At 41.7% G+C, this 21,711-nt stretch overlaps 1 protein-coding gene across 30 annotated transcripts in view; it reads left to right on the top strand.

Moving 5' to 3' along the window:
- LOC119128997 (receptor-type tyrosine-protein phosphatase delta-like) overlaps positions 1-21,711 on the top strand; it is a 116,645-nt gene that overhangs the window by 42,548 nt on the left and 52,386 nt on the right. For 3 of the 30 annotated variants that reach the window (XM_037262136.1, XM_037262159.1, XM_037262185.1), the window contains exon 1: positions 2,064-2,217. The exons of 22 other annotated variants lie outside the window; for them this stretch is intronic. The gene's annotated coding sequence lies outside the window, so the exon portion shown is untranslated. Of the gene's footprint in view, positions 1-2,061; positions 2,218-21,711 lie in introns of those variants that run through there. 5 more of the 30 variants (XM_037262152.1, XM_037262176.1, XM_037262144.1 and 2 more) reach the window with 3 other exon arrangements.

Here is a 21,711-nt window from a genome sequence, read left to right as displayed (position 1 = left end):
TCCTGATTGTTTCTATTCAAAATATACCGATAACACCCTCACTTGGCGTGTATTTACCGTCCTTCGGCATGTGAGGCCTTTCAAGCCTGACCGTGAGTGCATGTGATTGTGCGTGTGTGCGGTCCAGCCTGAGGTTGCGTTATCTTGTAACCACTGAGCTGAAGAGTTTCTGCAACAAAAGCGCGTTTATACTCCTCCATCTCATTTACATCGCCCTAATGGGAATCTGCTGCACCACTGATTATATTTGGTGTTCAAGGTCAGCACACCCAGATTAGTGAGTGTGTGCGTGCATGTGCGTCTCTTTGGATGTCGTCTTGTGCACCAACATTGTTTTGTTTAAGATTCCGGCTTCCTTTTATCCCTTGTGCAAACAGTCCTGTTAAGACGCTCACAAACGTGGTGTCTGCAGAAGTTTGTGGTTTAAATTTTGCTTACCCCAACTGTTGTTAGTTAGCCTCAATGCCCTGAAAATGAGTTGCTGTCATTCCCTGTATTATTCATTTGATAAAAAAATCCCACAAAACCGCACTGATGGGATAACACATCTTTGAAGGAAACTCTTTGCCATAGAGACGAAGACAGTACTGTACACACAGTGGACTGATTTTTTTTTCAACATGCGTTTTTTGTTTGAGTAATCAACACTGATACAAAAAGCCAAGTCATGACATCAAATTCGAACTTCTCTTTAAAATGCTTCGAGCAGCAAAGAGGATCTGATGGGGATGAATTTAGCATTTGTGTTTTTGCAATACAGCCATAAAATGAAAATATTTTGGGTGAATTGCTAGGTCAAGTTGTTTGTATTTTTAGCCACACAATAGCTTGTGAAATGCCCAACAGGAAGAGAAGAAGAATACTAGGAATAGCAGAAAAGGACAATTCTTGCGAAACAGACCCAAAAATTAGTCAGAGAATCTAAGTACGCTTGAGCATATGAACGCAAATGAGGATAATCACTTGTCATTAAGCAAAAAGCTTTAATAAGCAATTTTCACGACTGCCTTCCTGATTGTTTAAACCATCGAGAATACTGAGAAGAAAAATATGTAATTCAGGCTGACAAAGGCAATTATCCCAAGACCAGTCCCCAAACCAAATAATTTATGAGTCTGTTATCTGAAAAAACAACACAAAATAATTATTGATGGGTGGCTGATTTCATCTGAAAAATTGAAGTGGTCCATACAACAGAAAGGGCAGCCACCTACTCTTGCCACTCAGTCACAATAATTGATTCATTGAGCATTAAAAATGTGTTGATTACATATACTGTTAAGTAATCCTGTCTTCAATCAGTTGAGTGAAAACAGAGTGTACTGTTGTCTGCCACCAGCAGGGGCGCAGTTGAGTAGATCTAGATTCATTTTGCTGTCAACATTCCGTTACATCCATCCACGTGGGTCTCAACAATCTCTCAATACATAACTAGCATGGAAACAGGAGTTCAGAACATTCTGAGAAAAGGAGATCCTCACAGTGTATTAAAAAAAGATAACTTGAAAAGACCAATTGTTCATCCCAAGTATGACCTAGATAAATATTATAAAACTTAAATGTTACAAACAAGATAATTGGTGCCATACATTGTGCATCCCTTGGTATCTGGGGTCAAAACACCACATTAAAATGATTTACCCACCTATGTTTAATTAGAAAGCTATGTGGATGAACCAAAGCTTTGGAGACTGGGTTGGAGGGCCATACATAATATACAAGTTAAGTGGTTTCATAGGACCCTCTATGTTGCGAGACTAAATTATGAAAAGTCTGGATTTTAAGGAAAAATGCAATTGCACGGGACATTTTTTTTACCCAGTGATGAAGGAAGGCTGGCAGGGAGTCACTGTAGAATATTCTCCCCCTCAAAGCGGATTGTGCACGACATCTACGTGTTCTAACTTCCCTCCACCAAAGCGTCAATACGGCATCTGCCTTTCCCGAGTCGTGTTCACGCTGGGCAGGAAATTATTGGAGCGAGAGAGAGCATGATTGAACGCGAGACCGAGAGAGCGAGTGAGAGAGAGAGAGCGTGAGGGGGTGGGAGGAGAGAGAGGCAGAGAGGGAGGGAGGGAGGGAAAAGACGCGCGGGCTGGATCGTTTGGGCAGAGCGGCTGCAGCCACGGTGGATGTTAACACGAGGCAGGCAACGGACGGACAGCTTCAGTCTGCTCACGTTGACTTTTCCATCCACACGGGCAGGATGCTGATATGGTGAGTCGGCATTTGCGCCTAGAATTGTTTTGCATCAACTTCTGCCGATGACTGTCTGAAGGCAACGGCGCGCATCCAATCGGTGGTGCGTCGCAGACCTCTGATGACTGACACCTCAGCCTTCTTCTTCAGGTTGCTTTTGATTGATGTTCTGATCAGTAGATTTTTCCCATGGGGATTGGTGTTCAATCATGTGGGCTTTCGTTTCGAGATCTTGACATCGACAGTAGTCAATTGTAGTGTAGGAGCATTTTATTATTTCACTGTCCTGTCAAAACAGGGCAACTCTAAAAATGGGCTTTTACAGCCTCATGCTTATGATGACCGACTTGCCGCCCGTCTGGTTCCTGGTACTCCCACTCCGAATCTGCACAGGGGGCATTTCCGAGAGCCTAGACTGTGTGAGAATTTAATGAGAACACAAATAAATGTGTGCAAAATTACGTGAACAATTTAGACTCGGGAGGACGCACCGGATTACCGGGGAATATTTTCCCTCCACCAACCTCTTTCCAATCAAATTAGAACACCATGATTACAATTGATGAGGCACATCATGTACACGTTATCTGATTTCATGATCTCATCTCACCGTTCAGGTGTAGTTTGGCATTTCCATTAGTATTATTTACATTACTTGGCTTCTCCTGCCAACACCATAACTGAGTGGCTGTAATGTGCTCTTGTGGTGTGTGTGTGTGCATGGGTGCGTGTTCGTGTGTGTGTTCAACAGTCGTCAGCAGTCTCGCGCCAACATTATGGCAGCAATCAGTCATGCAAGTACTTTTGCAGCAATTAGGCTCAAGTATGTGAGGCAGATGTGAGTAAGAGCGTATATAACACAGTGCATATATGCAGGTGTATTCGCTTTGTACTGGCTGTATGTACTGTATATACAGCAGAAGGAGAGTGATGAATGTGTTAGTCTGGTGTTTATGCAAATGAGTTCACGACTAAATGGTTTCATGGCCTTGTAATATAAAAAGATATACATTTATGCACATAATATATTTGACATTTCCATGGCAACCCTGAATTAACCATGGGTTCATAAACAGGGCTTCCCAATCTTAGATAAACAGTTTCTATTGGTCTCCTCGAGTCATATGGTTATTATTATCATTATCATAAAGCTGATAATTATTTCTTCTACCTTTTTGGTTGAGCTTTGGTTAAATTCATTCCCATCTGTTTTGTATCTAAATGTAGCTCAATGTAGATATATGACGCTTTTATGGCGGAAACATTTATTTTGGGATGGGTCTTCAGGTCAAATAGTTTGGGACCCGACAGGTCACTTTCAAGAGCACAAGCGCTGAATGAGTTATGTACCGTGTTTTACAAACTTTGGAAAACAATTGTTGGTTTCTATTTCTTTACATTTACCACCGTTTAAAAGTTTACTTCACAACTGAGGAAGGAGACTTGGGGTGAAAGTTCAACTTAATTCAGGCTTTTTCTTGAACAGCACAGGTGTCTTCCTAATGCATACACAATAAATTGTGATTTCAAGTGCTCTTAGGTTTGAAGAGCACTTCAAACTTGATAGCTTGTAAAAGTGTTACTCTCCCTTAGATGGACATGGCTCTTTAAGCGAGGGGACTACAACCTGTTTTATGAGCCCTGCCAGCAACTCCCGGGTCAAGAGGTGCTTTGTCATATGCCGGTCGGTGACAAGTCCTTGCTTTACCCCAGCTGATCTTTCGCTGGGCTACTGCCCCACTTGCGCACACACACTTGCGTGCCAGTGCAGCTGTTCTTCTTTTCAGAGAGATTAAGTTTCACAAGATGTGATGGATGCCAGTGTCTGCCCAGCCAGCTGTGTGTGTGTCCGCGCATGTGTGTGTGGATGTCAGCACATTTCTACATATTTGCGTGCAGCAGGGATGCATGGCTGGCACATGTTGGAATATATGTGTCGTAAGTGTTGTGTCATTACACCGAGGGCTGGGTCAGGTTAGGGGAGGTGACATTGAGGTCACGCGTGTTATGAGTCGGCCTGGTAATTATAGTGACGGTTACTTTGGTTCTCACAAACCAGACCAACGCAGTCCAAACCAGGGAACACACAAGGCGGGCCAACAGGCTGCTGTCTGAAACAAACAAAGACGCCAGCCAAGAACGGATATGATAACTCTGAACAAGTGTGGGACTCAATTCGGCAAAAATCTGGAATGTTGACTGTAACGCTTTCTAATATTACATTTAGTTCATCAAAATTAGATGTGCAATTATTAATTGCCAATTAATCAATTATCAAATTAATTGATACTTGATTCATTGTTTTTAATTCATTAATTTAATTAATTAATTGAGAACTGAAACAAAAAACGATTTGAATTGGAAAATCGGTTTTCCATTTTAATATTGTTGGGTACGTTTTGAATTCTTGAATCATAAGGTACCCCCGTGTATCAATAAACTTGTCAAATCATCTTTTGGGGAAACATGTACATTCCATCTAGGGCATTGCAACCATGGTCAGAAAGCAAAACAGAATCTCTCCAACCAGTTACTTTGAGTTTCATCACCGATATTTAAAAACATCCTAAATCGTGCTGAACCAAAGGGTCCACTGGACCTTAGCTAAATACAAGAAGTGAAAGAACAATAAAAGTGACAAGTACATTTTGGGACTGCCTCGTGCCAAAGGCCAAAATAAGAGGATTAAATCACAAAGGCATGGAAGGCCGCCAAGTCAAGTGAACAGCATTAAATATTCTGTCTCCTCAAACATTGCAGTCAATGCTGCATGACAGCCTTATCTGTGGATCTATAGGCGAAAGCACTCTGTGTCAGCAATTTTACAGACGTCATATTCTCTGTGCCCTGAGGGGCAAACGATGATTAAAGATTACATTAATAAAGTTCAGCATAGAGCTTGTCCTCACAAGACATTTAGTTGGATTTCATGCAATGTTGAAAGTAAATTCAATAAGCTTTGTCTGAATTAGTATTAGTATTGTTGTTGTTATTATTGTTACTATTTAATCTTGCATGGAGCATTTTCCAATTTTCTATGCCAGTATTTGCCTGCAGAAACAGACATATTTTTCATTGTATCACTTTCAGGTATTTGCATGCAATTGGAACTCAACTGTTTGTACTGCTTAACCTTTTGTATGAATTACTACTGATTTATTACCTTCGTGCACATTGATATTAAGCTACAGCATTTTATTGTTGTACTTTGAGGTGCATCATACTGAGAGATTTGAGTAGTTTCTCCATTGTGAATCTTAATCATTACAGGTATGTAGCACTTGTACCTAATAAGGTGTCCGCTGAGTGTCGTCGAAAGGCAACGAGAGTTGAAGGGAAAGTCCGGCGGCTGTGACTAACGCCCCCCCCCCCCCTCCCGTGAACAGATTAAAGCGTACAGTGGCAAGGATGGGCAAGGAGGAGAAGAAAAAGAAGACGTAGCGGAGGAAAAATAAGACTTTGTGGTCTGGCACCAGTTTGCTATGTAAAACCATGATGCGTGCCGGAGGGATTGAGGCTGCAGCGGGGCAGCATGGATAAGCAAGAGACAGCGTAGTGATAATAATTAAGGGCGAGGACAAACGTTTAAGAGGACTCAAAAGGCAGGCCGAGGTGGGAAACTGTTAATCCTTGCAGAAAAGCACCACGTGTTTGGCTCAGATTATGTGTGCAAGAGTGAGTTTAAGCGGTAGGGTTGGAAAATGGAATTGTTGTGGCTGTGCCTGGTTTGCTCTGATTGAGAAAGAATCCCCCAGTAAAGAAAAAAAAACTAACGCTGAATCTCTCCTTCCATAATTTCTGTCTGATCTTCGTATCGTTTCCATTCTTATTCTGGGAGAAAGCCAGCGATCCAGGGCAGGCACATGGAGCACATGTAATAATAAATATGGAAATGTGAGGGCAGCACGTCTTTACTATGGAACACTTAGCGACAGTAAAACACAGCTGCCTTACCAAAAACTATTTTGCTTGCTGCAGCAACATTAAAAAAACAGAACAGTCAACCATAACGACTTTATTTGAATATCAAAAATCCGTATTGTTTTTGTTTTAATGCTGCAACTAATAGTTATTTTCGATTATCTGCTGATTATTTCGCCGATTAATCGATGAATCCACTTGTTCAAAAACGACATTATTTCAATATGACAGTACAGAAAATCCACAAATTGATTCTGATTGACTATGAGTTACTGGTCTCGTCCATTACATGTCAGAAACTAAGCAAAAATATTGATAGTTTTCCAAAGTAAAAGCTGATTTATAAATGTCTTATTTTGCAAAATGACTTTCTGCGTTCTTGGAGGACTACAGAATTATGAGAATATATATTGTTGAGATTGACATTTGGAAAATTTCAAATTAAAAAAACGTTGAAATCGATTTATCGATTATCAAAGTATTTATTAATTTGAACATTGGTTAGTTAGTTATTAATCGTTGCAATTCTTTGCCCCCACCCCCTAATTGGCCCAGAGTTGACACCTTTCAAAATTGTTTGCTCACTTCTCACTCTCTGACCATTCTCACTATATCAACAAAAAAAGTAAATCTCCTTTGCCTTCAACATGGCTCAAGCTTAAAAAGATGTCCACTCCCTGTCAAAATGTACTGAAAAGGACAAAAAAGGCGAAAGTAGGAGTGACTTGACGGACAGATAGAGGGGAGGCTAAGAGGCTGTCTGGTAAATCGATAATATCACTGCTGCACCTCCTGTGCTCCGAGCCGCTCGACTTCCTATCAAGGAGCAGCACAGCTGGATTTTGGCAACGTGCAGCCTACTTGCCTGCCAAATCCTCCTTAAGGCTGTATCTCAAAATAACCTCTTTAAAACGGAGTCCAACTTTGCTTCTTTTTACCTCCACTTTAGGAGGTAACAATTTTGGTTGGATTTTTTTCCCGTAACTGCGGGTAGTGGTAGGACGAGCCATTATGGACTGACGATGATCTGATGATCTGACAGATAGTCTTGATCCGATCTATCGATCTATAGATCGATTGATCGATCTATCTCTCTCTCCATCCATCCATCCATCTATCTATAGATCGATTGATCGATCTATCTCTCTCCATCCATCCATCCATCCATCCATCCATCTCTGTCTTTATCTATTTAGCTAGAAGTTAGATCGGCCGCAGCTCATCCTGGCGCTATTGAAGACGGATGGATATGAAAGACTGTTGTCTTGTATCAATCAGCGATGGAAAAGCAGAACTGACATTTTTATGGACGTTTCATGGATGGCTACTTCAGGCTACGGCCAGGAATTTTCCAGTCCATTATACGAGCGGCGAGTGTTTGCTCTGTGTCCTCAGCGGGAGTCTTTACCTCTGCCGTGGCAAAGCTTCAGCCCTTGCCGCCTCCTGCACAAACTCCCCATTCACATCCGAGCGGCAGCCGAAGGCCTCAAAATGGCTGCCGCCGATCCTCCTCTTCCTCCTCCACGTCTAATTAATCTGCATGGGTAGGATTAGCCGCCTGGGTTGGGAATTTTTTAATTATTGACTTTGATTGTTTATTTAATTTGTTTTTCCACTCGTGAAATCACGATAAGACTGATGAGGTCCTACATTTCTTTTGTCCTGCTCTTTATCTTTCATCCTGTTGTCATTTGCTTGCCTTTGCCCTCTCTTTGGGAGGGACTGAGAGTTTGGCGGCGCAAATCCCATTTCCTCTTGTTCGTGTTCAGGAATTATGTGCTGCCCCTTCATTCCCCTCAGAGTCCCTAAGGCACCTGGGATTAAATGTGTGTGTCTGTCTGTGCCCCTGTGTGCATGAGTGTGTGTGTCTGTCATTTCCCTCATCATTCACCATGAGTCGGGATTGTGCGAGGGCTTTCTCTGTGTAACAATCATGGTAAAGACAGAGCTGAGATGAGCTTTAAAGGTTTACACAATTCTAAGTATTGCTGTGCCATGTGGGTTGGGAATGCTAGTGTGTGTGTGAGGCCCCATGTGGATGAATAATCTCTTTACAAGCACCAAACATTTCAAATTGCTAGACGTGCTCTGACCTCACAAGAGACAACGCTTGAATTGGAACCTGACCTGAAATGTCCTGCAGGATCTTTGTGTGTTTAGTGTAGATGCTGCCTTGTTAAATGTGTGTAATAGCAAAATGGGTTGTTGGAAATTTCACTGGCTATGTTTACACATCCAGCAAGCATTCCTAAATCTGGCTTTTTGAGATCTTGTGAAATTTGTGGAAAATTACAACGCATGCATCTGCAACGTGACTCATAATGTCATTTGTCAATAAAGTTAAGAATCTTCCATAAGGAATTGTGTTAGCGATTTACATTCAATCATTTTCCGATACTGGATTAAGCGGTCTATCATAGCGCCTGCTGTAAAACTATGCTTTATCAACATTATCCACAAAGTAGTGTTTATATCTCAGTACAATTTAAATGCTTTTAAAAAGGTTAAAAACTTTGCTCTTTTCCCACACCTACCCATATCGTCATCTCTTTTGTTTGTAAAGGCTTTTACACTTTAAATTTTGCGCTGCACATTGAGTGACCTTATGTATGAAATCCTCTACATAAAGAAAACTGCCTTTCATTACCTTACAGTTATTGCTTATGTGGCCTTATAGTTATAGTCACAGTCATTAAAAAACACTCTTTATATGTGGGTGATCTTTTAGTTAGTGTCAGTGTTTTTTTTTCTTCTGAGTAGCGCCTTAATATTTGACTATTATGCTAAATGTCAGTGGGGCACTGTGAAATTGCAGGAAATGAAAATGAAAACCAGACACCTATTGCATTATGATACCATATCTGTGCTCTCCTCCGTTCTTTGCACACTCCCCTAATGTATCCCAAACCCCTCGACTCAGCAACCGCTCCATTCGCGGAGAGCCCTCAGACACAGGAAGTGCCTCAGCAGGTCTCCTGATATTAAATTTGAACCGTCATTTAATACACCCACCCCCCACCGCCCTTTCCACGATCAAGGGATTGGCATCGCTTTTCCATGCGCATCCTCTGAATGTCTCCACGAAAACGACGAGACACCTAACAAACTGCCGGCCTCCCCCGTGCGTCCCACAAGGAGCTCCTTTAACAGATTATTGAAAATAACAAGGTTGTCTCCTAGAGTTACAGACTCCATCTCAGCTTGGACGTCAATACACTGTGGAGGATTTTATAGCTTCGCAAAGGTAACGTCTTGTCATTGGTGTAAACTGGGAATGACTTTACACCAAACGTGTGGAGGAAATATACAACTGAGTGCAGATTCCAAAAAAAAAGGAAAAGGCACAAAACAAATGCCTCTACATCTGCTCCTTTGGTGTTTCCCTGAAAATGGTAAAAGCTCAATTAAAATATTGCTTTTATATGAGGCGTTTAAGAGCATCAAGGGAGTTTATTAGGCTGTTTCTCATCATCAAATAACTTCATTATATAAATATAATTGGCCTTCAGTTGTTGCTGCACAGTCTCCAGTCAGGTTCACAATGAACTGCTCGGTCTTAGTGGTGCTTGTTTGTGTGTCTGTGTGCGCGCAAGCAACAACTTTGGCAACTGTAGTGCGTCTGTTTTTTGGACAGACATAATAAGGTGGTGTCAACGCCAAGTTAAGGGCACTAAAATGCAGGATTATAACCTAATCTGACATTTCTTGGCGTATATGATGATTCACCGATTAGAAACCAGTCTGCCATGCCAGCAGCATATGCGTGTGTCTGTGTGACAACAAGAGACACGATGTACGATAATTTGTTTGTGTAATTTGTGTGTGTCTGTGCGTGTGTTAGTGGCGGTGGTGGGGATTTATTTGCCGGCAAGCTTAACGTATGCTGCCTGCTCGACTACATGAAAGAGAACAATCATCCGAATGAGAATTGCAAAGCCGCATATTTCAAACCGTCAACCGCTGCATTGGCATCCGCACGCGCGCACTCACTCCATCACTCTCGCACGCATAGGCACAGCATGGCAGTTTGCGATAAGCTCGCTCACTCCAGACAGAGCGCTCATGTCCGCACAAGCCACCGCCTAGGTTCTCTCAACGAATTTGTGTGCACGTTCTGGAGTGTGCTGATACGTTTGCTGTTGTGTTGTTGTGTCGACGTTTGCCGCGAGTGGCTCGGTGGTGTTGGTATGCTCTTTAGCCTCGGGTCTGGGTGGCAGCCAGCAAAATGGTGGCACTCATTGTGGCTGCCATTGATTTGTTCCAGCAGGTCTCTGGGATGGAGTATTCATGCGTGCATGTCTGTGTGTGTGGTTTAGTGACTCCTCTCTTCTTTAAATCCTTGTAGGAACACAACTTGTTTTTATGAAAGACTAAAAGTCACACTAGAACTTTTATAGCTTGTAAATAACATACCGATACTCTTCAAGCTGGATACTGTCGAAAAAAATAGCGTTCTTTCCTGTCGGAAATTCTTTTGTGAAGAGGTTTGAACGTATCAAAATAAACGGATCAAATTTAAGGGTGAATCGAGTCCTCGCGTAATTTGAGTAGCTCGTTTGGAAAATAAATCTTTGAGGAATGTTTTTTCTGCCTCATTTATTTGCTGTGCACCATTAGGAAGCCAAGTCAAGCCAACCACAGGAATAATTGTTCATCCTATGCATGACACTAAAAGGCCAACTTCAAAATAAAATCTTTCCAAATAATACATGGACGCCATTAACGTGGAATGTTTTTATTATGAAGTTGTTTCTGGGAGAACTTTACGGCCTACTTGTCTTCCCAACTGGAGGTTAATCAGAGCTCATTTGAAATTTTATTGCCATCACAAATGGTTGCCACCAGCATCAACACAATTTAAGTCATCCTGAAATCATGTTTAATGGCTAATTAAGGACACAAAAAAACGATTATTTATTAATTGTGCAAACCTGTTGCCAGCGTTAGTGGCTAGCCGTTAAGTGAGAGCCCGATATAGGATGGCAAAAGCCAGTCAACTAGTGTGCCGGTCACTCTTCTTCCAGTTCTTGCTTATTTTGCCTCTCTTAAAGTTCTGTGAGGGAAAAAAGAACAAACATAAAAAGTGATCACTTAACCATTTTTGATACTGCGGGATTGCAAGCGATCACTGTGAATAGCTTGGTAGAAAATGGTCAGAAGCTTCCAGGATATTGTATTCCACAAATATTTCAAGTTTATTTAAATAGACACTGAGACAAGAATGAAGTACTTTGTCTGAAATAATTCTTGCATTCTTTATAATTTATTTCAGCCCTGCATGTTTCATAACAGCCTTTTGTTTTCCCACCTAGGACGAGCTATGAAAAACAAACAATAGGAAAGCTAGCATTGAAGTATAAATAATGCAGAGACACAGATTGGGGTCAAATGCTTTGGATTCCACAATGTAGGATGGGAGAGCCCGCACACATATGCTGTTTTTCTTTCCCCTATCAGCGATATTCGTTCCCTCGTGAGCAATCAGCGGGATGATGAAGCATACGCCAAGCTCTCGTGTATACGGTTTCATGTGCACACGCGTCTGTCATCAATGGGTCTTTCCCGGCTACTTGTTTCCTCACTGACAAAGTGTTTTGGGGAAATTTCGGGCTCCCTATTGTGTACCCCACGGCAACCTCGCTCCGCTTTCCCCTTTCGTAAGTCCGACAAGGACGAGTCGGCCTTCTTGCCACGATTCATCTTCACGCTTTAACCTGGTGCCGTCATGTGATAGATTAGTTTTTTTGCCATGATGTATTGGCCTATCATCTGTTGAAGAAGTGACAGATTGCATCATTAGCTACATTTATGATATATGTATCCTGTTGTATATGTATGCAAAAGTTTGTCATGGTCTTTTTTTTTCTTGTGGCGAATTGAATACAAATTTGATTCACAAATTTCACTGGAGGTACCCTGACAGCGAGTGAATAAGATTAAAAGGTTTTATTTCAGTCTGGCATAATTACACACACATTATTCCCCCCCACCACCACAGACAGGGATATTTTACACAAAATATAAAGGAAAAATGCAGACAAGTTTTTTTTTTTATATATAAGCTAGCTCTTTGTACTTTGACAAATGTCTTGTGAAAAAATGTGTCTATCATTTTATTCACACAGTTGGTAAGTTTCCCATCCGTACTTTGACTTTTATTTTAAGTGGGCATAGCTGTGAAGGCTGACGTACATCATTGCTTTCAAAGGAAAATCACTGTTCCTCCGCTGTGTTCTTCCAACAACCTTCTTCCGTTGAAAGATGAAACATTACTTTAAAGGATTTCCTGGTCGCAAATTACCGAGGAACGCCTTCAATTTCTTTAATGGCTGACACTGAGACAATCTTACGAGGATATAAAAGAAAATCTGTGATTTCATAACACAGTTTTATGTTCTGGAAAAAAAAAAATCATTATTGTATTATAATCACATAACACCAGAAGATAAAATATTTGGCCTACATATAGTGGGATATTATTTCCTCATCCAAATCTGCTCAAGAATAATGAATCAAAGTTGCTTCTCGGATATCCCTTACCACGTTTTTCAGTGAACAAGTGGGCATGTGTTTTGCTAATCCTGAGCTTGATCTAGTTGATGCAATGGTGACGTATGATCTCTTTTTTTTTTTTTTTTTACAGTATATGTAATTTATCTGTGCCATATTTAGCTGTTTCTCTTTGGCGGTCTACTCATCTTGTGCATGTAATAGATCCAAATTATAGATGGTCATGCTCTAAGAGGCTTTGAAATTTGCTGCTATTGCCTTTACTGTATGTATTTCCTAAACCTAAAACTTACCAAGCTAAGATACAGCTTTCATTTCCATCTGTCTCCGAGCATGACAAGTGCGTCAACGTGATAGCATCGCTCTATAAACCTGTTCTTGTTAGCCTAACCCTGAAACGATACACTCGTGTTTTTACAAGCTGCTGGGCGTACGAAGGCTACCTCTGCAATATTTTCATTCAGCCTATTTTCCCTGACCCTTAGCTCTCTAAATCCCCACAGCATTATGATCGATGACGTCATGACTGGCAATGACACATAAAAACGAGAGCTCGCTTTGATGGACCGCCATTTGTCCTCATCCGTCATCCTTGTGCTTCCCTGGGTTTAGATTTTTCTTCTTCACATCAGATACATGCGCTATATGAGCAGTGAAAAGGGTTTCTGCGTAACTCATACCGCATATTAGAGTATGTGAGTGAGATCCCCGCCATACACACACACACAGCCTCTTCGGTATTCTCTTCACGGCCCGTGGACTTGTCTACTGTAAGATAGGTTCTGCATTGCTGTCAAAAGGCATTATAAAATATGGAGTCATGGAGGATTGTTCTCCTCTGAGGAGCACTGATCAAACTCTCACACATGCATAGCACAGTATTTATGCTCAATGAAAGGCGCAGATGCGCATATGGCCTATTACTGGATGCACCACTTGTGCTCTAATGGGGACTTTCCTTCATCTTGCAGATTGCTGGCACACACAAGATGATGATAAGGGTTACACTTAATGCGACTAAAATTTTGCGCTGAAAGCAATCCCTCAGAGTTAAAAAGTTACTCAGGAAAGAATTGAGCTGGGGCAATTACATAATGCTTGTTTTTTCACGAGGAGGGGGGCTTTTTCCTCCAGATTGAAAATGTCCATGTCAACACACACACAATGTGCAGTTCCATCAAACTTATTCCTTCATGACATCATTGGTGCCCCCTAGCAGCGGCAAGTTTGAGGAAGGGCGGAGGTTCCGGCACTCACGCTCCGATGTCTGATTTGATTGCCCCTGACAACCAAGGACCACTTGGGAGCCGTGTAACCACGGCAACTCCTATCACAACATTCTGGGCTGTTTTTCTATGGGACCGGTCAAAGCCGGTGTTCCTTGCATTCATTTTTAATAGCCAGTGTACTTAGTCGCTCTTCCCGAGGTGGTCTCCCCGCGGCCTCATCTCCAAGAAGAAAAGACAAGCGCTCTGTGGAAAAAGCCCCCATTACGTATTTATTGTTCATAGTCTTAATTATTGAGCTAGAAGGGATGTGGGTTCTCACTCACTCTTCCTTTCTATCCCGCTGTCCTTAAAAGCTATGCCACTCCATATCCATATAAAGCAAGCAGCAGTGGAAAATGTGATGTTTAGCCTGTGCGCCACTCAAGAGGCTCGTGTTATGGAAAGTTTCACACACAGTTCAAAGAGTCCAACCAAAACCAGAAAAAAAAAATGTCCTAAATGCACTACGACACCGACATTTGTAAAGCCACACTTGTTAACGTATAGAAACAATTTTCCATGTTCTTCCTCAACAGTTGCCTCTTTAAGCCGTTTACGAACGGCACAATCTTTTAAAGTCGACGTTAAGTCAAAGCAGATTTAGTTTCCCAAGCATCAAGAATTACAGCCCTGTTCAAATCAGTTCAATTTCCTTTATTATGCTAATGAGCCACTGATCCCCTCCCCATCCTTGGATTGGACTTGTGTCGCCATGATTATTGGGAGAACAGCTATGTATTTTAAATCTTGTGGAGGCAGAACTTCATCATCAAGCCACTGAATTACACGCAGCAGACACATCGCCAAATAATGTTCATCTGCCATGACTTAACGGCAAAGACGTGTTCGTATTAATAATGTCAAAAATCAAACTCAAATTTGTACAAAATCGTAACTTCTCCTCGGGGCGATATGCTTGTTTCACGTTTGATAAGCGAGAGTGTGAAATCTTTTGAAATCTGTCAGCGGATCTCCTATTTGCAATTCCCTTCATGTTATTTGGGATCTTGCTTGTGTACTCTCAGCGTGCGGCTGGCCAAAATCAATGGTGGGGAAAAAGGTTATGTAACCTCATCCTTCTCTTTCAGTCGTTATAACATGTCATCGGAGACGATTGATCAAGAAGTGTATTTTTGGACTCAATTGTCCACTGCCTCTCCCGTGACCTTCATGGGGACGGGGTGAGTGTTACCAATACATAGTACTGGTTAGCTGACTTTATTTTTCAATGGACTTGTCAGATCCATTGCGTCTGAGTGTTTGGAGTGCGTCTTGTTTTTCATCCAGATGTGTAAACATTCCTCTGGTTATTCTGAGCTTGCATCAGAGAGAAGCCGGGTTGCGTTTGGCTCACACCACATGAATCGCCTTTTTTCAAGTGGGCATGGAGTGAGGGTAACTCGGTATTCTGACACAGACGGTCTTCATGGATTCAACTTCGACACTCGCTTAACTTGCGGTGTGCCTTGGAATTCAGGAAGGGAAATAGAGGATCATGTCTGCCATCGTCTTCCTGTGAGGCTCTTTCGGTTACTGTGATATGGATGATGTCATGTGTGGCATTTTCAAAAGGAACGAGTGGGTCGGTTTCTTTAGGAAGGTAAGGACTCGATGGTATATAAAGGGAGCAGCATGTGGATAAAAGGCTCAGTTATTGAAGGGTTAGGCCGCTTCTGGGCACCAGCAAATCCATATTTTATTTGACGCGGAATCCGCTCAAGGCCAGTAAATTATTACTGCTGTATTCCACCTGCTCGTGGAGGTCAGCTAGCCATCTTGATCGCAAGAGTGTGTGTGCAGGTTTGTGTGTGTACATTTGCGGACGTGCCGCTGGACCAAAGAGTCGGGCCGGAGCTGTGGTACCGTCGCCGTACAGCATGCTCATCCATCCATACTGTAGCTCCATCCGACCCTCCATCCATCCATGTAATAAAACACATTACATAGGTGAGTGCCTCAGATGGGCCATTTTCCTCCCAGCACGAAAGGCGTGCCACCGCCGTATGCAGCTGTGGCCTACAGGGAATGTGTCGCACCACAATGAGATGCGCACATGCATGTGGACAATACTCACATTTGCAGGTTCACACAAAATAGATTTGGTTTTGCTGTACATACTGTATCCAAATAGTTTTTGTAGTTATCATTCTATACTTTTAAGAAGGCATGTTTGATCCCGCATTTTTCTGTCCAATACCAGTAATCACTCTTTAAATACACACTGATACCTCTAGTACTTTTGAAATATAAAATTCCACTTGACACAATAACAACAAATTGGGAAGACATTTCCATCTGACGCAGATCATTTACCAATATATCAAACTGCCGCAGGATAGCACTAACTACTTTTTCGTATCGGTAGCTGGTATCGACAGCATCCGTGAGACCTCGATACAGTCGGACACATACTTGTTTTCTGTAGTGGCCCATCCCTACTTATAAGTGAGCTCTTTATAGTAACTTAACTCATGATCATAAATAATACGTCACACAACGATCTGTTGGATGTTACAGTGTTGCGCCTGCAATAAATAGACCCACTTTTTGCATGATTTTGCATTCCACAAACAGTACAGTTAAATTTATTTTTCCCTGGGGCAATCTTTCTCAAATCGTGTGTGCGTGTGGGGGGGGGGGGGGGTAAGTGTGACCCCAGGGAACATAATTGTAATTAGAATACAATGTTATGCAGAGCTGTACTTATTACAATTTTATAGACAAATGATACTATTTATAATCACAGAGTTGGGGGTGAAATATTTTCTTCTTCGTGGGGGGGCATAACAGAAAATAATTGAAAAGCACTGCCTTGGGGTGACCATTATTCTCTTAACACAATGGCAACACGTTAACACTGCCACAAAACATAATAATCAATTTAATAGGCCTACTTTAAACTTGTCTTTTCTCAAATAATAACCATTTATTTTATTGCCACAGATTAAAATCGGTCTCACATAATTAATTAATCAAATTAATTGATTAATTTAAAAAATATATTATTATTATTATTATTAATGATAGTAATAATAATCCGTTTAATAGAACTAATTACTAGTCGTGTGTAATGTTTGACAACAAATTCAAAAGATTTGCCAATGAATGTGTGGGTTCTCCACTGTCAAGAAATGCGAAGCTGAAACTAAAAAAGAAGACATGCAGTGACACTGTAGCACACCGTTTAGCGTTTCAAGTGATAACAACTTTTATTATTTGTCCTTGAAAAAGTGCTTTTTGTTGCCTTTGCACTTTTGTACGATTTGCATTAAATAGCATCCTACCGCTCCAAAGTTTGACATCAGCAAATACTTTTCCTCAACTCCTCCCTTTTTTGTCTTGTGCTGTCTTATGTCTGTGTCATTCCCTCTCACGACACCCTTCATCTCAATTTTGTCTTTTTTGGCCTCTTTGCCCCTGCGCTGGTGCTCGTCCATCATCGCTCTCTCACTTCCTCCGTCCATGCCCTCGCTCTGTCATTTACGAGGCTCACACTAATGCTCAATTAGCCTTCAAAGAGGTCTCCGCTGAAAGCTGGGTAAATAGGTAATTACATGTTGTCGTCTCCCCACCTCCTGCTAATCCACTCAACTTTACTCTTCCTCCCTCGCCCGCTCTCTCTCTCTTTCTCACCAATTCTCTCCTTTCCCTTCCGCCAGAGATGGCCCAGTGGAGGCCCAGCGTGGGCCTGTTAGTCACAGCTGGCTTAAACCTTCGATTAGCCAATTTCACCATTCCGCTTAGTGGGCACTTTTTCCTTTCTTTGAGCGCTGCTCTTGAGACGCAACAGCGGGGACACTTTATCATTAGAATGTTACAATTGGCGGCACCAGCCGGCTAAATCGTGATGTAACGCACAGCTGCTAATAGAGATGGATCAATGTGTTCTAAACGCTCGGGATACTTTGTCAATCGGCAATTGTCTAAAGGCAGCGTTTTTTATCGTATCATTTAGCGCCGCTTCTTCTCCAGTGAAAGGATGCCTTCTTTCTCTCTTTGGCTTGTCATCAGGGAGAATCCAATCAACGCCATCCATCTGTTATGGAAGCCACCAGTGACAAGCACTAATATGCAAATGGGAGACGGCAAAGAATGACGGTGATTTCATGGTTTGTGTGTGCCTTTAGAGATGGAAATGTACGTATCAAGCGCAAGGAGGAAATGAGTAAGACTGGAAATGGTTGAGTAGAACAACAAGAGGGGAAGAAGGATGCAGAGGAAGTGATAAGTTGAGTAATAGCAGACAGCCTGAATCCCACTCTCAATCAATCACATTTTCCCTTCCTCTCCTCTCATTTTGTCCTATTGATTTCTTGTTTTCGCCACTGTGCTGAAAGCAAGGCTCAAATGACTTCTGTGAGTTTTCAAGGCCTTCGTCTCCCAGGGAAAACCGCTTCTTTCAAAATAGGAGAAATTGCAACATGCTGAAGCTATATTAAATGAAACCTTGTGAACTTTTTGGTCAAAGGGAAAGTTGAGATGTCTCCTGATGTCATAACGGGAGAAAAGAAATGAACAAATAGTGCCATGAAAGATGATTGGGTGCACGATGTGTTATTTTCCAGTTTCTCTCAACCGGTCGTAAAATTAGAATTTATTCGTTCCGTAGAATGTATCGTTGTTTATATGTCTATGCCATTGATGTTGTAACCATTGTAACCACCTGTTGGCAAAGTGAGCTGAAATGACCCGCACGCAAATAAATGCAGAGTTCAATATCATGGGTGATCGGGAATAACATGTTGCTATGGGCCCACATTGATATGGCAATGGATGATGATGTCCCACAGCATCATTACAAGCCAACTAAATCTCACATTTGAAGGTCAGATTTCTATTTCATCTAGCTTTGAAGTGGATTTGTGCACTTCAGGTGTCAAGTGAAGCCAGCAAAATCAGGATGTAATCACTGCTGCTGCTTTTTTTTTTTTTTTCCATTTAATGGTGGCTGTGATGAGAGAGAATGCATTATCATACATTATACATTGGTTGTTTGATGCCATGGCAGTCAAAACAAACAACACTTTCCTGACAAGCCCTTCATAAATCCTTTGAATCATGATACTCTTTAATATACACAATAAATTGGCATCACATCAGCAATTTGGTTACTTAAATATTATCAACCCTTAGAATTCACTTGTTCCCTTCCAGCTTGGTCAGACTACCTCCACTTGACATCATTATTTTTGAAATAGCCCGTTTGTCCAAGCAGCCAGACGTTCTATATATACCTGACAGTTCAACCCACCTGAGGCGAAGAGAGCAATGCAGTGGTTTGCTTGCTGTGGGTGAAAAGAGAAAGTAAGTCACCCCTGCATGGAGGCAATTAAAAGCTGTCATGAGGTGATGTAATCAGCTGACATCCCCACAGACTTTGACATTGGCTTGTGTGCCTCGAAAGATCAATGCTTGGCTCTTGACTCGCTCAGGGGATGCTCAAAGTCTATCTCAGTGTGTGTGTGTGTGTGGGGGGGGGGGGGTTGTCAAGGGAGATGACAGGTTATCAGCAATCAGCATGCACCAAGCCCACACATCGGCATCCGTACAATCCGTCGTCGGCATGTTTATTACTACTCGTAAAACTGTGTGCGGCGCTAAACTTCGCAGTTGCAAACAATAGTTTGTGCATAACAAGTTTCAGCCAAGTCGATCCAGTAGTTACTTGCAAAATCACAAAAGTCTGTTACCACGGCAACCAATGATATTTTAAAATGTCCATTGTTTTCAAATTCCATAATGGTTTTCATCTATTATTATTATGTCCTGCTGTGATGCAACAAATCCAAATTGTCACCAGACATTTCTGTCAGTCAGCCACTGTTCCAACATGGCGAATCGCACAAATTAATGAGTGTGTCTAATTGCATTCGCTGTCTCAGCTTTGCTACAGCAAATCAAATTATGAGACTGAGTGTTGTTTTTCCGCGGCGCACACTTTGCCTTAAGCTACGCTTTTCAGGATCAGCCTTTTGTCTGCATCTCTATCTTTGTCAGCCTCCGTTGCGGCTGCGCGGCGCCGCCGTTTTCCCAGTCTCGTCCCAAACGGCTTCTGCCCACGCTTTCTGTTTCTTTATCCTGCTTTTTTAGTTGTTGTTTTTTTGAAGTCGTTTTTAATTGCGCTTACGGAATTGTAATCTTGTACCAGTAAACGGAAATCTAAATCCAATATGCTCTGGTTTGGCACATATAAAAGCAGCTTGTGATTGATCACCGATGATCATCTCGGATTTTAACGGTATATGAGGAGAAACTTCTACAAATACATATAATAAATATTTTTTGGCATTTCCTGAAGAATTTGGAGGGATTGAAAAAACTTTTATTTTGCGGACCCATGGGGATATTCTTGTCATCCACACTCCCCAGGAAATAAATCTGACATGTCCAGACAGACTATATATATAATTGAGCGATAAGGATGAAGTGAGTGTCTGACCAAGACTGCGATCCGCAAGCTTAGTAATGAACAACAACAACAACCACACAGACTACCTGTCTGATTCTCTCTTTTCTTCTTTTTCTATCTTCCTTCAAGCTCACATTGGCTCTTTGTGTTTCCTGTTTGTCATTTCCCGTCGACTCTGCTCTCTCGCCGTTTCTCTCCCTTCTTTCCATTTGTCTCTCGCTCGCTGTTATCTCAAGCTCTTTAATTAACGTGACACGCTGTGAAGTGAGATACTAAATAATGCAGACTTTTCCAGTGACATTAAATCAGCCGGCGTGATTAGTGGCCACACACACACACACAAAGATCTTTTGTAATGTCTGCTTTCATTTTGAAGAAGATAATCGCGACTGTAATTAGAGAAAATAGACATACTACAAATGACAGCGAATAATCAAAGAGTATTTCTAACAACCCTGGCGTTTATTCCATGGAATTGCTTTTGTAAAGTTTACTTTTGAAAAGTAGTTTTGGAAAAAAATTTCAAGTCCCTTTTTCCCAATTATTCACTCAGACTCATTTATTGATTTTATTTATTCTATTATTTTTTTATTTTATTTTTTTATTTAATGTTATTTTATGTCATTTTATTTTATTTACGTACAGTGCTGTTACGGCTAATTCGGAAACAAAACACAAATGCATGTCTGTGACCATGCACCATCATAATTCAGCTGTCATAGTGTCGTAGTACTCCAATCCAGGATGACTCAATCTGTGTAGGTAGGGATCTAGCTTGTCCCAAAGCAATTGTTTCAGAGCAAACCTAATGGAAAATCCAGTCTGGGTTTAGTAGTTTGTTGCTTTGGCTTGCAGGGGGGGGGGGGGGGGGTTGAGCGATTTAGGCTCCTGCTCTGATCTCTCCCCTGTCTCTCATTTTTTTAATCAGAAAGCTTGTAGAGGACTGGGTAGAATTTAGACCGCAGTTGCTGAATATGATGGCCGCTTTTGGAGACACATTGCCATAAACTCGAGTGTGTGTTGGATGCAGGTGGGAGACAATAGACATGACACTCGGCTTCCTGCAAAAGTATATTTTTACACTATTGTTACAGTTCAGTGCAAACAACAACTGGCTCATGCATACAAATGTAGCAACTCATACATTACTGAGGGGCAAAATGCATAAACATGAATAAATCAAGATATATATTTTTTTTCTGCGCTCTCACTTCAACGCTGTCGTGTTTTGGAGAGCAACACTCATCCGTCATGTCTGATCGTGTCATGCGATTTGAGCTGTGAGTTTTGTGACGCTCAAGACATCGCCCGTCTCGACTGATGCCAGACGGTCGCGGGCGACTGCTGATCGCGGACGGAGACAGACAGAGACTGACTGATTGAAGGATGATGAGATCGAGAAGA

Source organism: Syngnathus acus, chromosome 1, assembly GCF_901709675.1.
Source record: "Syngnathus acus chromosome 1, fSynAcu1.2, whole genome shotgun sequence".
NCBI lineage: Eukaryota > Metazoa > Chordata > Actinopteri > Syngnathiformes > Syngnathidae > Syngnathus > Syngnathus acus.
This window is presented reverse-complemented; position numbering and strand designations above follow the sequence as displayed.